Source organism: Silene latifolia, chromosome 2 (genome assembly GCF_048544455.1).
Source record: "Silene latifolia isolate original U9 population chromosome 2, ASM4854445v1, whole genome shotgun sequence".
NCBI lineage: Eukaryota > Viridiplantae > Streptophyta > Magnoliopsida > Caryophyllales > Caryophyllaceae > Silene > Silene latifolia.
Window position 1 is genome coordinate 178,451,934 of NC_133527.1, and position 14,212 is coordinate 178,466,145.

At 35.1% G+C, this 14,212-nt stretch overlaps 1 long non-coding RNA gene across 1 annotated transcript; it reads left to right on the forward strand.

The window, feature by feature from the left end:
- Nucleotides 1–6,934: 6,934 nt before the first annotated feature.
- Nucleotides 6,935–7,441, forward strand: LOC141631386 (uncharacterized). The gene is made up of 3 exons (XR_012537623.1): nt 6,935–6,963; nt 7,053–7,182; nt 7,290–7,441. It is a non-coding gene; the product is annotated as an uncharacterized LOC141631386 (long non-coding RNA).
- Nucleotides 7,442–14,212: the final 6,771 nt, after the last annotated feature.

The window sequence follows — 14,212 nt, forward strand, 5'->3', positions numbered from 1 at the left end:
TAGGAAAGTGACATCGGTAAAAAAAGTTGATGGCAAACGACAAATTGGTAAAAAAAACATTTTCGAGAAAAATTTGATGGAAAATTGGTAAAATAAATATTGTGGAGGATAATTTGACGAAAAATAAAACATTATTTAGACTAATTTATTACCGGATTGTTTCGACAATAAAACCGTCTTATAAAACTTTCAAATGGATCCATCTACTATTTCTTATTCTAATTCCTCAGTAAATTCGATTTCGTTAAAGACTTAGGTTGATTTATGACCTCATTTTGACATTTTTTTTTAAAAAAAATCCTCTTTCGAAACAGATCAACTTTAGAGTTAACTTTCGGGTCATGTTCGCCTTTCCAAAGTCTAATACGGAGTAGTTTTTTTGGTTAGACAAAGAGGAAGGACATGGCGGATTGGCAAGGAGGAATGGAAAAAAAAAATAATTTGCAGGTGTGAAATGTTGTGCTTCTCCTCCAAATACCTTCAGTTTAAACTTGGCTCAAATCTTTAAAACTTGTTAAATAATGTCATAAAATTGTCTAATCTTTATTTAACAAAATCGGGCAAAAATCGTTGAATCACGGGTTTATTACGTTTTATGGAATATATATCTTTGTAATAGTAAGTCGCCTGCGAAATAAAAACTATAGAGTAATAAAGATTCAATCTAACATTTAGTGACTTCGTACCAAGTTTGGAAAAGAAACAATGAACATATGTCCATTATACTCATAGTAAACATTTTCAGTTCAACACTTCAACCCCATTTACGCAATTATCTTGTCTTCCAATTTAAAAAAAAAAAAAACTTAATTTCATCAAAATTGTAGTTTTTCAAGGGTTAAAAAATTTATCATTTCATATTTTTCAACATAAGAAAATTCAACATAAAGAAACACTACAAGAAAATCAGAAACAGGCGACCGAAATTTGGCGACTGAAATAAGTAGTCGCCAAATTGGCGACTGATTTTCAAATTAGCGACTGAAATTAGTCGCCAATATGGCGACTGACTTTTTCAAAAAAGGAATCAAACTTGGCGACTGAAAGGTTCAATTTGGCGACTGAATTAGAGATAGTCGCCAATTTGGCGACTGAAATTCAGTCGCCAAATTAACAGTCAGTCGCTAAAGTTTTTAGTACAAAACCAGGTTGTCATTTTAAAAAGCGAATCCACGTGGCGACTGACTTATTGAATTTGGCGACTGAAATTTCGGTAGTCGCCAAATTTGGCGACTGATTTGCAGTCGCCAAATTCAAAAAGTCAGTCGCCAATTTTTTTATTACTTTCAGCCCCCTCTCTCCTACTTTACTCTTTGCGAAACAAAAAAAAAAAAGGGACGAGCAGCGATTTGGCGAACGACGGACGACACCAACCAACAACACCACACAACCACCCTTCCACCGCCATTTCCACCGCCATTTCCACCGCCACATCCACCCTCTTTAATTAGGTTAGTTGTTTTTGTTTAATTTCAGTTTATTTAGTTTAATTTGTTAGATTAATTTATAGTTAGTTTGATTAATTTGTTGTTAGTTGGTTAGATTTATTTGTAGTTAGTATGTTTGATTAATTTGTAGTTAGATTTAGTTTAATTTGTAATTAGATTTAGTTTAATTTGTGTTTGAATTAAAAGGGAATGATTAAGGGGGTTTTTGTCTAGGTTTAGGGTTATGGGTGGGGGTGGTTCGGTGGGTGGTGGGTGGCGGTCGGCCGGCGTTCGGCCGTGGTGGGGGTGTGTCGTGGGGTGGTGTTTGGTGTTGGTAGCTAAGTGAAACCGTCTCATTATGATTAGTATTAAGCTAAGTGGAACCGTCTTAATTAATATTATTATTATTATTATTATTACTAAGTTAAGTGAAACCGTCGTATTATTATTAATATTAAGCTAAGTGAAACCGTCTTTTGCATTAATGGAATTTGCTAAGTGGAACCGTCTTTTGGATTAAGAGAAATTAGCTATTAGCTAAGTAGAACCTTCTTTAGGACTTGATTTTGATAAATTTAGTTTGATAATTCATGTTATTGATGAATTGAGGTAGAATAACCTTGTTATTTTTGTTTTTCTTTTCTCTTTTCGGGGGTTGTCACGCTGTTGCTAGGCACCACCGCACGCTGTAGTCGTTGTTGCTTCTTGTTTTCTTTTCATTTTTGCTTTTACTTGATTAGGTAACCTCCTCTTACCAGTTACCTTTTAAATTTACTAATTTTAGTTCAAATTATGTTACGGACTTTAGGATAGAAGCCTTTATTATGTGGTTGAATTGGGCTATTGATTGACTTAATTAATTTAGTACTTGATTGTGTTGTTGTTTGATTTGATGTTGACTTAGTACCCGTTCAAGAATTACTCATTAGGAGTAATTCTTGAATAGTCCCCATTTTGGGACTGTCTTTGTACGTTTCAAGTCATTTAGGTAGTAAACACGTACTTGTGATTTATTAATGAGGAATGAGTTTGGTGGCGATCCCTTTAATGTTCTCTGAATACATGTATATATGTGTATTTGGAGAACTGAAGGGAATTGCTGCCGAATTTTTTCCTCATTAATAAATTACAAGTGTGTTTGCTAGTGACTTGAAACGTACATTGACGGGTTTAGGTTGGAGTGATAAGGACCCATTCGAAGATGGATTACTTATTGACAATATTTATATATTGTTTTCATATGTTTATTGTATAATGTGGAGTATAATGTTTAAATTTTGTATGTAATATTATTGTTATTTTTTCAAAATGTTTAAATTACTTTGGGGTCTTCTTTAGATTAAAATGAAGAGATTGGAACGTTCATGGATGTATGAAGGAAGATTAGACCATTCCAATAAGAAAAGACGTCCTACCGCTAGATTTATAAAGGGTGTTAGCGAGTTTATTGAATTTGCTAAACAACAAGATGAATATGACTTGGTAGACAAAAAACTTAGGTGCCCTTGTGCCAAATGCAAAAACCACGAAATACCAGGTTGACATTGTAGTAGAAGAACATCTCATTATAAACGGGTTTAAGCCAAATTATTACAATTGGATTTCACATGGAGAAGCATATTCTCCAATTCATGAACAATCTCACACCCAACAAATACAAAATGATGAGAACCCATATAGAGAGATGGTTGTTGATGCTATGGATTCCACTATTTTTAATAGTGATGACCATACAACTATTTCTGAAGAACAACCGCCACACCCACAAGCAAAAGCCTTTCTTGACATGTTAAAAGCCTCAGAAAAACCCTTGTATGAAGGAAGCAGAATGACATTGTTACAAGCCGCTTCTAGGCTAATTACCTTGAAATGTGAGTTCAATATGCCATTTGTTGCTGTTGATGGCATTGCCTCGTTCCTTGAGGAATCTTTCCCCGATGATAATATCATGACCCGAAGTTTCTATACTACCAAAAAAGTAGTTAAAGGTCTTCAGTTACCGCATGAAAAGATTGATGCATGTCCTGAAGGATGTATGCTATTTTGGAAAGATGATGATTTGCTTGACAAATGTAAAGATTGTGGGGCGGATAGATATGAGACAAGTGAAGGAGATACAATTTTGGTGTTGAAAAAAGGCAACGGTAGTAAGAGGGCCAAAAAGAGTAAGAAACCAATAGCATGTAACCAATTGTTTTACTTTCCTCTCGCACCAAGACTTCAAAGAATCTATGCCACCAAAAACATTGCCGAACAAATGAGATGGCACAAAGAAAACCCACGTGCTCTGGGGAAGATGAGTCATCCTAGTGATGGGGAAGAATGGAAACGATTTGATCGGATGTATCCGATTTTGCCAAGGAACCCGCAATGTACGACTTGGCTTGTGTACGGATGGATTTGATCCTTTCGGTAATTTTGGGAGGAAGTATTCTTGTTGGCCCGTTATGGTCACACCATACAACTTACCACCTTGGTTATGTATAAAAAGACCATTTATCTTCTTGTCACTTATTGTTCCCGGACCAAAAAGCCCGAAACGTAATTTGGATGTTTATTTACAACCATTGGTGGAGGAGTTGAAATATTTGTGGGAAGTTGGGGTGGAAACTTATGATGTGTCTAAAAAACAAAATTTTCAACTTAAAGCTTCTCTTTTGTGGACAATAAATGATTTTCCCGCCTATGGTATGCTATCACGGGTGGACTACACAAGGACAAAAAGCATGTCCTTGTTGCATGGAGGAAAGTAAAGCATTTTGGCTTCCCAATAGCAAGAAAATAAGCTGGTTTGATTGTCATAGATGCTTCTTACGAGAGGAAAATCCACATAGGAAGAACAAGAAAGCTTTCACAAAAGGTAAAGAGGTGCTTGATGCCCCTCCGAAACGAGTGCCTGGGGATGAGATATGGAAGACGGTATGTGATTTACCATCCCCTATTGATGGTACCGAGGAAGAATTTAAAGAATTGAAAAAGCAGAAAAACGGTTGGTTTAAAAGAAGCATTCTTTGGGACCTTCCTTATTGGAAGACAATGTTGATAAGACATAATTTGGATGTAATGCACATAGAAAAGAATTTCTTTGAGCAACTAATTGACATGATCATGGATGTAGAAGGTGAAAAATGTGATAGCATTGCTTCTAGAAAAGATTTGCAGAAATTTTGTCATCGTCCCAAATTACACATTCGCGGCGACGGGTCTAAGCCAACATCCATTTTCACTCTCGACAAAGCTAAGAGAAAAGTATTGTGTGAGTGGTTACAAAATTTGAAGTTTCCTGATGGGTATGCATCAGATTTTAGTCGATGTGTTGATCTTAAGAAGCTGAAGTTGCAAGGCTTGAAAAGTCATGATTGTCATGTATTCATGGAGCGATTATTAGCCGTTGCTTTGAAACACCTCGTGCCGACAAACGTTTGGAATGCAGTTGTTGAGATTAGTCAATTCTTCCGAGATTTATGTGCCTCTTCAATATGTGTTGATGACATGATTAAATGCTGGAAGAGCAAATACCATAGATATTGTGTAAGCTTGAAATGATCTTTCCTCCTGCATTTTTTAACTCCATGGAGCATCTACCGGTTCATTTGCCATATGAAGCCAAAGTTGGGGGACCCGTCCAATATAGGTGGATGTATCCATTTGAAAGGTAATTAAGATAATCTAGCTACTTTTAAATTAAAATTAATAATAATAACGAATCTATTTATTATATGTTAACTTTATTATTAATAAAACTCATCATTAACTTTTATAGGTTTCTTAATCATTTGAAGAAAAAAATTGGTAATAAAGTTAGGGTGGAAGGTTCTATATGCAATGCTTATTTAACGGAAGAGATTGCAAACTTTTGTTCTCTTTACTTTGAAAAACATATAGAAACCAAAGCAAAAAACTTGAATGTTGAGAAACCGGATGAAGTAGACGGAAGTTTACCCGAATTTTTTCAAACTCAAGATGATGAAGGGTGTTCATCAAAGGGGCAAACACGATATTTGGATGATAAAGAGTATAATCGTGCCCACCTTTACGTGCTATCTAATTGTGACCTCTTGGAGCCATACGAAACACAGTTTGTTAATGATTTCATTCAGAGGAATCCTAATATAAGTAAGGATGATGTTTGGGACAAACATGAGGACCAATTTCCATCATGGTTTCAGAAACATGTAATTGAGTTGAATATTCAAGATGATTTGATAAGAAGTTTGGCTTTTGGTCCTTTAAAAATGGTAAGAACGTGGAATCGATACTCGGTTAATGGGTTTAATTTTCAAACATTCAACCACGGTAAAGGTAAGGCTAGGTGCAATTGGGGGGTTACTATTTCTTCTCTTGATGACAACGAATACTATGGTATAGTTGAAGATATCTTTGAAATTAGTTATAGTGGACGTGGCCGAGCTTATAAAACTGTCTTATTCAAGGTTGACTGGAAGGATAATTCTGTGGCTGGAATGAGAGTACATGAACAATACAAGCTTGTAGAAGTGAATCGTACTAGAACATACTCTAAGTATGATCCATTTATACTTGCACACCAGGCTCATCAAGTGTATTTTGCTACTTATCCAAGCACAACAAATGATAGAAATCAAAATGCGTGGTGTGCAATCTTTAAGACAAAGGCACGGTCACAAGTTGATACAACTTTTTTCAAGAAGAAAACGTTTCAAATGAAACGCTTTTGTCTCCACCCGATGAAATCAACTATGAACATGAGAATAAAGATGGTGAAGACATGGAAGAGGAAGAATTTTATGATGTGGAAGAGAGCACGGGGGAGGATGAGGCGGAGGAGGAGGAGGAGAGAAGGGAAGAAGAGGAGGAGAGGAGGGGGAAGATGAGGTGAGGAGGAGAAGGGAGGAGGAGAAAAGGAGGAAGGACGAGGGGTTTGGAGATGAAGATGATTATGATGATGATGATGACGATGAGGAAGAGGATGAGGATGAGGACGAGGGGTTTGAAGATGAAGATGATTAAATTGGTATAATTTTGTATTCCTCAAGAGTAAATTATTAAAATTTAGAAGTCTGTATAATTTTCATTTATCATTATTTGTGTTAATTTTTATTTGTATTACAATGAGATGTTGGGAGCAGTCGAGGTAGGAAGCGTGGAGGTGGCTCGGGAGGAGGACAGAGTACGCGTCCGGAGCAGGAGGAGGAGGAGTTTGTGCGGGAGGATCGATGCATGACAGACGGTGACGGTGAGGAGACTGACGCTACCGACGAGACACCACGGGTGCCAATACGGTACACTTCGGATCATAAGATGATTCTTGAGCCGGCGGGATTATGGTAAGTTTTATTCTTTATTAGTCTACTATTTTGTTTTTTTTTTTTATTTTGTTTTTTTTAAATAATAATTGTTTGTAATTTTACATGTTCAAAATAAATGCAGGTTTATGGACGATTGCGTGGTACGAGGTGTCACGAAAAGCACGAAGACTAATTTCGTGGGTCCAATTCCTACATCGTGGACACAAGCTTCTTCTGCATAAAGAGATGCGTGGTTCAATAACTTTCGGGTATATATTTTCCGTATTTCTTTGTTTTAATAACCAAGGTTATACTTTTATAAATACTAATATGAAATTTTGTCGCTTTTTTTTTGTAGCAAGCATATGCTTGGTCACCGTCTCAAGAACGGAATGTCCGTATCAGGTACGAGGAAGTCGGTACTCGACGATATCGGGACGTGATTTGGAAGGTAGTTAGGCGCCCAAAGGAACCAGACCACATGAAAGGTATTTAATTAACTTGTTTTGTTATTTGTATTAATTTGTATATACTCTCTTATATTATAAATAATATCAGTAACTTATTAGTTATGATTTCATATGTGTAATTGTAGGTGACAAGTATGAAGGCTTAATAAAGCATACCAAAACTCCCGCTTTTCAGAAGAAGTCTAAGCAAGCATCCCTCAACAAAAGAGGAGGAAAGGAAGACGCCGTGAACGAGCCTACTCATTACGCGGGTTCACGATCGTTCTGGAATCGTATGTTGGGGGTAAGTTTGTCTATTATTTGACACTTTTTTTTTTGTTTTCAATGCAACATGTTTATTTTATGTTAGATTTTTTGTTGATTTTCTAACATGTATGTTTTTTTTTTCATTCAGAGAGGAAAGAAGAAGTCACAGCCGATTGCGACGGTGTTTAATCTGTTTTCGGACACGCATTCCAGGGTTGACCACAAAGGAGTTAGAACTTGGACTAAGCCAAAAGACAAGCAATTATATGTAAGTTTCCGTAACACTTAATTTTTGTTAATTTACTCTCTTTTAAAATGTCGTATATAAGGTGGTTACCATATTAACTTACAACCATTTGTTTAATATTGTAGGAAGCATTTGAACAAGAAAAAGCCGCCAATCCAGAAACTCCGGATAATGACATATGGTTTAAGTTGGTGGATGGGTTCAAGAAAGGGCACGTGTATGGTACCGGAAGTTAAACACCGGCTTTCTATTAGAAAACGCGTAGGAGATCGACTTCAACAATTCCCAGCAACACGTATCAACCGGGAATTATTAGTCAACTTCAAGGTCAAATAAGAGAGCGTGATGAACGTGATGCCAAACGTGATGAAGAATTGCGCCAAATGAAGGAAAGAATGGCAATGTTTGAGACTTGGTGGCAAGGTTGTAACCGGACTGGACCCAACTACGATCCAAATGATCCGCATGGTCCACATGGGGGGAGTGGAGCCGGTGTTGGCTTCCCAGTAAGATGATTTTAGCATGTAAGCTTGTAAAACTTGAACTTTAGACTTGAACATTAGAATAGCTTAGCTTGTAAAACTTTCATTTTCAATATATGAAATGAAGTTTGAGAAATTGGGAGGTGTTGGGTTGAAATGTATGGTGTTGTGTGTGTTGAAATTTGGGATGTATGGTGTTGTGGAACATCGGTTTGTATGCAGGTTGTAAATATTTGGCTAGCAATGAAAACGAAAAAAACCACCAAAACTTACAGTAGCTTTGGCGACTGATTTGTGATTTGGCGACTGCAAGTCAGTCGCCAAATTGGCGACTGATTCAAGGTAGTCGCCAATTTGGCGACTGATTTGTAGTCGCCAAATCCCAAATCAGTCGCCAAATTGCCTCAGCCAAATTGGCTACGTCACCCAAAAAAGGCGACTGTCTTGGAATTTGGCGACTGCTATTCCGTCGCCAAATTGGCGACTACCTTGAATCAGTCGCCAAATTGGCGACTACCCCATCCGTCGCCATTTTAATCATTTGGCGACTAATTTTTCAGTCGCCAAATTTGGCGACCGACTTTAGTCGCCAAAGCTAGAAAAGGCGACTAAGGTCCGCGACTGACCTTTGGCGACTGATTTCAGTCGCCAAATTGATTTTGGCGACTGATTTCAGTCGCCAAAATCAGTCGCCTGTTTTAATTCTTTTTGTAGTGAAAAAAGAATAAAATAATGATTATATTTCATCATGTTTTTTGTCGAATAAACGCAAACACTTTGACAAACAATGATAAATGTTGGTTTTACATAAAAAATATTTGATAGAGAAATGTTTACTTATTGGAAAACAAAATTCACGTAAAATAAAAAATATTTGTAATATTACCGTATTTTATTTTCGGTTAAATTATTCTCGGAAATGTTTTTTTACCAATTTGTCACTTATCATCCACTTTTTTTACCAATTTGTCACTTTCCTAAGATTTTTTACCAATTTGTCACTTAACCCCTACTTTTTTTACCAATTTGGTCATTTGGCCTGTTTATATATGATCACACTCCTTACCACATCACTAGTGGAGTAGTGGGTCATGGGAGGCTTTTGTGGAAGCTTTGCGAGGTGCTTAATTTAGCTCGCGTGCGTGCCCGACCCGAGCCCGGCCCGACCCGAGCCCGGCCCGACCCGGATTCGTGATTCAGGATTCCGGATTTGGCAATCGCATGCGGCGGGCTGTGCCTATCTTTTGGGCCGGATCCGAGTTACGTATTGGGCTGTGTTTTTTGTTAGCTGAGTTGAATAAGCCAGTCAACCTGACTGTTAGTGGGGAGAGTCTTACTCCCAGCCACTAACTCGGATTGAGGCAGAGTTTCAGGAGTCGGTTTTGGCTCCTGTAACTGCTCCTTTTCTGCTATAAATTTGAGCCTCTCAGCAGCTTCTAAACACACAACAATTAAATCGTTTCAAGCTTCTCCAGTCTCGAGTGGGCGTTTCTGGAAGGCTGCAGTAGTGTAATCCTTGGGGAACTACTGATCATTTGCTGATCGCCACCACGGTCGTACCGGAAATAGTTTTCAAGGCAGTGGTTCTCTTCCACGTCACTACTAATCTCGTTCGGTAATTCTGATCTCTTTTTCATTGTTACTGCTCTACCCGAATAACATCCTCTACAAGAATCATACAGTATAATAGTAGTTTATATTCTACACCTATTATCTCTTTATTTTCATGCATAAAATTAGAACCATCGGATATTACTAGAATACGATTCAATCCGTTTAAAAAAAATAGACTATTCATATCTTTTAAAAAATGGAGACAATCTTAACTCCTCATCTTCCAAATAATTTGTATAGCATATTTTGCACAAATTCTAGTTCTTTATTGATTTTATTTGCTTGTCTCCCATGTTTATGAATATAAATTACAAAACACGTGCTTCCCAGTTCCCAGACTTCCCACCAAGGTTGCACATTTATCAAAACCAAAAGAAGTAATTTGCTTTCGTTGAATGTAACCGGTTCAATAAAACACAAAATCTCATTTGTGACGACACGTATCTGTCACTTTGGAGTGACGGATACCATTTTTCCTCACAAATGACCCAAATAGAGAAGAGAGGGAAGCACATGAGGGTGCCCCCACCTTGTCCCCCCTATCCGTTTTGTGAGTGGCATTATCCGTCACTTGCTCCGATCCGTATTCAGCAGACTAATTGTCAATAAAAAAAAAAGAAATACATTGCGCAAAACATTTTCATTACATATCTTTGTTTAGTTTAGAGTAATTCCGCTTCACTTGACAGAAACAAAATGTTCTATACAAGAAAATGTTCAACAATTCCTTCAATTTCCCCTTTTAATAGAAACAAACATTCTAACGTGCTACGAGATCCAAGTTTGAGACAGTTTATGGACTATAAGACTGGATGTACAATAGCATTGTACATTTAAGGTTATTTTAGTCTTCCTCAACTACTTTTATACTAGATTTCAAGCCCGGGCGTTGCCCGGGTATTGGCTTATGTCGATACAAAATATTTTGTCTTTATCATGATGTCTTTTCAACTCACAAATACGAATGAAACTGCGAGTTTAACTTTTCTGAAATAGAACAGCAAAAAATAATCAAATATAAAAATACTCATATTTAAATTATTATTTAATTTTAACTATATTTCATAAAGAACTAATTATCAATCTTGTTCTTTAATGTAGTGAAATTGTATCTCTAATCAATTTGGAAAAAAAACACTTACTATTAACCGGTAAACAAATTCAATATATTCCAACCTAACCCGCTCAAAAGTATTATATTAGTAAGGATGATAGAGATAATTTTTATATTTTCTTTTTCGTTTATTAACTATAAATCAATAAACTTTTCCATTAAAATCAAATCAAACACTCAAAATTGAAAGGTAATTGTTGTTATTTGGATTTTCTAGAATTCACATTAGGTCATAAAATTTGACCATGTAACAGCACCAAAAAATTTCATATTTTATGTATTAGATTTAGTTATCTCAATTTTTGTGAGCCTTATTTGGCCCTACAGATAAATAGTGAAATTGAATTTCGAGTCTCAAGAGTAGTATTGTCCATTATTTAGCTATGTAAAAATCTATTGAACTTTTTCAAATCCTCCGACAAAATCTCGAAATTGGATGGAGTTAATAATTCAAAGTATACGTAAGTTATATGGCATCAAACATTAAAAAAGGAAATTACATCTTAATATCTCCCAAACTCGATGACCCAACTGTATATTTTCCATTTTTTTTGTTGATGGTATGCTAGTGTATGAATTTTCTACTTCTAATTTTCCTTTTAAGATTAACGGAAGCAACAACAAAATTTTCTACTTCTAATCTTAATAAGGCGTATTCGTTTATAAAGCAATACATTTTCAAACTGTTAGCCTCCCTGTGAAGATACAGCTCACCCATGATAAAGGCACATGTGATCCCACATTGAAAAAAGATGCGAGAGTTGTCTATCATATAAACCAAGGAGTTACTTCAGCCATCAGCCATTGTCAATTGGTTTTGAGATGGAACCTCCTTGGACTTATAAGCCGTACTCTCTCTCCTCCATACGGGTACGGCCCAGACCCGATAACGGAACTTATCACTCCCTTAAGATGGATTTTCGTCTTGACATTCTTATTTATGTTTCAATTCATGGTACAACTAACCCAGCAAACTCTACAAATCGAAGCTCTTTAAGTAGAGTTGAAATACGTTTGGAATACGTCTATCAGCAAGGATTAAAGTTGTTTCATATCACTTAGAAAACATGATTATCAAGCTACTGTAAAATGCTACACAAACAGTACATCTATTTAAAACACTCATGTTAAACAAAGGAACTCTTTGCATCTTGAAGAGTTTCATAAGAATGGGTTATGAGAGGGAGATACAATTGGAATGAAATAAGAATTGGATAGGGGATTGGAAGTTCAACAAGTTTTGGTTCCATTTTGTTTTTGGAAGTGGAAATGAAGTGGCTGTTGGTCATATTCTACCGATTTGAGGCTACATGATGGGAATTAGAATTGGTTTTTTGGTGGGTGCCTTGGCTTTTGCCATATTTTTGATACCTCTTGTTGGGGTTGTATTTTGGTTTATGGTTTTTGTTCTTTGTTAGTTTATTTGGGACCCTACTCTCTGTAGGTCTCGGGTTTTACCCACTTTTATCAAAAAAAAGAATATTGGTTAAAAAATTTGAATTGAAAATTGGTTAAATCTTTCCCAACTAACATCTCGTTGGTCTCCTTCTTTGTTCTCTATCCCAAATTATCTTTCGTACCTCATTCAAAAGCATGTATGATGCAACGACATTTATTTCTTCCCATTAATCAGATCTTGTGACATTAGATAATATCAACATGACAATCCTTCCTTTAAAGCAAAGCAAGAGAAAAAGCAGTTAGATTTTACAAACTACGGAATAACGAAAAAAGAATCAAACACAAAAATAAAACTATTATTAACTGCAACGTAAAATTATTTCATATATACAAATTGTTGGAGGTGCTAGTTTCCAATTCACAATCAAATTTATATTTATATAAATCCTACTCGTATTAGAGAACAACTATTCACAAAATACAAAGAGATAAGAGAATCACAAAATACTAAGAGAGGTTTTAGTTCTTTGTATGTAGGGTATATATATGTAAATGTAATGCATAATGCTTGTTTCAAGTCAAGTAAAACTCTTATAATAATAATCATTAATTTATAATAATATTACTTGATAGACTTTTGTAATCGTGATATTGCTTAACCGTGGCTATAGAAATAAAGACATATTTATTTCTAATTTTATTTTACATATTATTGTAAACAATTATTTTAATGTATATTTCTTTTATACACAATTTATTAAACAAATTAGTTGGCTAATTCATTTAATATCCAATTCGTAATATAGTTGTAAGCTTAATATATATCTTTTTATTATACACATAACTTATTGACCAAAAGTTATAGCCAATGAAATCGCTTCAAAAGTTCCTCTTTTAAGTATATATATTGATATTGATATTGATATTAAACCCTAAAATCAAAGCTGCGTAATTCAATTCAACTCCTCTTCTCTCTCTAACAGTCTAACTGCTTCTATATTTTGATCTCCATCTTCCTCCATTATGTAGTTAACTAATCTTCTATTTTTAAATTATTTTAACAACTATTATATCTCCCATTCTCCAATCATAATCAATATGAATTTAATTGATTTTTACCATCACGGTGAGAGAAGCTTCAACGACAGATGAAACATCAAAAAGTATCATCATCAATGGAAAAAAAACTTTGAAGGAGCATGAAATAATCAATAGAGTTTTTATCGGGATTTAGATTATATAAATAATGGAATCTCATCTTACAAATCTGTTTGAATTAGGTCGTGTTTTTTAAAACTATATTTCCTATAAATTTAAGCTCGAATTCTTTTCATAATAACTCATATTCTTTTCGTAATAACTCGTATTTTTTTCATACATTACAATTTAGTTCAAGCTCGTGTTCTTTTTATAATAGCTCACATTCTTCTCATAATAACTCGTATTCTTATTAACTCATTTTTTTAAAAAAAATAGCTCGTATTCTTCATGTGCATACTATTTATGAGTTCATAGACATTTAGTTATGAAATACGATAACATCTGAAACATTATTTGGTCGTGTTTTTTTTTAAAGCACATTACATAAAATTTAACTCGAATTGCTTTTATAATAACTCATACTCTTTTCTTAATAACTCGTATCTTTTCCATACATTACAATTTAGTTCAAGCTCGTGTTCTTTTCAAAGTAGCTCGTATTCTTCTCATAATAACTCGTATTCTTTTTAACTTGAATTTTTAAGCTCATATTTTTTTTTGTATATAATAATAACTCGTATTATTCATGTGCGTAATATTTACGAGTTTATAGACATTGAAATATTATATAAGATCAAATTTGGGGGAAAGGGGAACTTTTGCTAAAGAGAGAACTACAGTACGTTAAGTTTTAGGTTGTTGAAGTAATTTTTTTTTTTTAATGGGCTATAGATTGTTAATCAT